At 45.1% G+C, this 2,348-nt stretch overlaps 1 non-coding gene across 1 annotated transcript; it reads left to right on the forward strand.

Annotated features, from left to right (window-relative positions):
• Nucleotides 1-1,250: 1,250 nt before the first annotated feature.
• Nucleotides 1,251-1,357, forward strand: LOC134348807 (U6 spliceosomal RNA). Its single transcript, XR_010018484.1, has one exon. It is a non-coding gene; the product is annotated as a U6 spliceosomal RNA (small nuclear RNA).
• Nucleotides 1,358-2,348: the final 991 nt, after the last annotated feature.

Consider the following 2,348-nt stretch of genomic DNA (forward strand, 5'->3'; position numbering starts at 1 on the left):
AGCATGCCTTTGCTACTTTGTAGGTTATGCCTCTTCAGGCAAAGGCTGCACCCAATGAGGATGCCAGTAGCAGGGTGTTTGATGGTGTCTGTGGCAGATGAATCCAAAAGGGTCAATGGAACAGCCACCTTGGTGGCATGCAGAGGAACCAGAGGGCTGGTCAATGGATGGTATCACTAGGCTAGTTAGTTGTCACTGTGGGGCAGCTTCCTTATCCGCTAAGTCTGTTACACTCCTGTGTACCATTGAGCATCAGAGCTGGAATCTCAGAGAGACTGAGAACTGATGAAGTCGTTTTATGTGTTTTAAGCCTGTGTTAAACTATTGTTCAGGAAAATGATTGAGATACATGGCTATGGACGCTGCAGGGATTAATCATTGATGCGATTAAGAGATTACCTTTAACTAATGCTTGTTTTCTGAGCGGGGAGGATATCTGCAGCCCAGATGGATCTTTTATTAGGATTTTAGCATTAGGGAAAAGTACCTTCATGGTGCAGCAGTTTGACCAAGTGGCAGGGAAAGATGTGGATCTGCCTATTACCATTGGGGTCTTAGGAGAGCTGGGCCATAGGCCATCCATACCTTCTCAGAAGAGGGGAGTGTAGGTGAATAGGAAGCTGAGTTTCCCATAGCTAAAGGTGGAGACTTTAAAAACAAGTTGCTCTTGTTTCTGCGGAGTGAGGGGAAGGGGTGGTTTGATGTGGAAGGTCCAGCGAGGAGTGAGAATTCTGAGTTGGTATCAACCTTTATGTCCCTGGCAGATAAATAGCAAAGAGCACCAGCAGAGAGTCAAAGTTACTGTAGGCTGAGAGTGTTCTCAGGAGTAACCTCTCAGATGTTGGATGAGTGGCAGTGCTCTGATAATGTGAACAGACAGCGACTTGTAGGGAGTCTGAAAGATCCAGCTGCTGAAGTAATGAGGTCCTTAAAGGCAGAGAAACCCTTAGCTACTTCCGTAGGCTACATGTAAGTGCTAGAAAGCATTTCTGGTGCAAAAGGAAGTCCAAAGGAGACTTAACCATCTTAATACTCTTTAAGAGACCCAACGTAACCTCCTCCTTTACCTCAAAGTGCCCTACCATATCAGTACACTCAGCGCTGATCTCCCTACACTCCATGCCCTCCTCCTTGGAAAATACTGATGTAAAGTACTCATTAAGGACCTCACTCAGTTCCTCCACATTCAAGCAAATGCCCAATTTAATACTCTCCCACAAGGTCCATACTTATTGTTAACTATAGCAATCGTGCTCGCTTCGGCAGCACATATACTAAAATTGGAACGATACAGAGAAAATTAGCATGGCCCCTGCGCAAGGATGACACGCAAATTCGTGAAGCGTTCCATATTTAAAAAAAAACTATAGCAATCTTAAAACTGTGGTCACTGTTCCCTAACTACTCCCCCACAGAAAGTTCAGTCGTCTGGCCAGGCTCATTATCAGCACCAGGTCCAGTACAGTCCATCCTCTTGTTAGATTATCTGCATATTGATTTAAGAAGCCCTCCTGTATGCACCTAACAATTTCAGCCCCATCTAAAAGTCCCAGTTTATATTAAGGAAGTTGAAGTCCCCCAGGACAACAACTATATTGTTTTTACATCTTTCCTTAATCTGATTAAATATATGTTCCTCAATGTCCATACACATCAGTCTGCGTGTGGCTTCACTCACATTTTAGCCAATAAATTTAGTTTATACAGAATAGCCATGATACCAATTCAAACTAATGCCATCTGCACACATATGGTCTATATCCCTCCATATCATTATAACCCTCCTGGCCAGCCTCAGGGTCGGTCAGCTCGCTGTTGTCTAGGGAAACAGCCCTTGGCCCCGCCAAACTGGCTAAAAGTTTGTGTGGATGCTGTGTGATGTACCCCACCCGCCCAAATAACAGACAATTCACCAGATACGATTAAATGATTTACAGTTTATAGATGTTACTGGAACTATATAATTAATAGAGAATAAAATATAAAAGGAAAATAAAAGGCGCCACACTTATCAAAGTTCAATCTTTTCATGCACAAACAGTTGAAGCTCGGGACCCTCCTTCTTCACCCTGCGACCCCTCGGACCACCTCGACCTGCTGCCTGGGACCAACAACGGTGGTTGACCAGACGCTCCACACGTGTCCGTCTCCGTCTCCTCTCCTCGCCAAACACCCTGGACCTCAGACTCCTGCTCAGGGTCCAACCCCGTTGGTGGACTCACAGCACCTGGTCCATCCTCTGTCTCTCACTCTCTCGCCTTCTGCCCAAAAACCCGCGCATCACACTAACTTACAGACACACAGAAGAATAACATCTATCCCAATTTGAGCTCTTTGTATCATTATTC

This window comes from Mobula hypostoma, chromosome 6, assembly GCF_963921235.1.
Source record: "Mobula hypostoma chromosome 6, sMobHyp1.1, whole genome shotgun sequence".
In the NCBI taxonomy this organism is placed as follows: Eukaryota; Metazoa; Chordata; class Chondrichthyes; order Myliobatiformes; family Myliobatidae; genus Mobula; species Mobula hypostoma.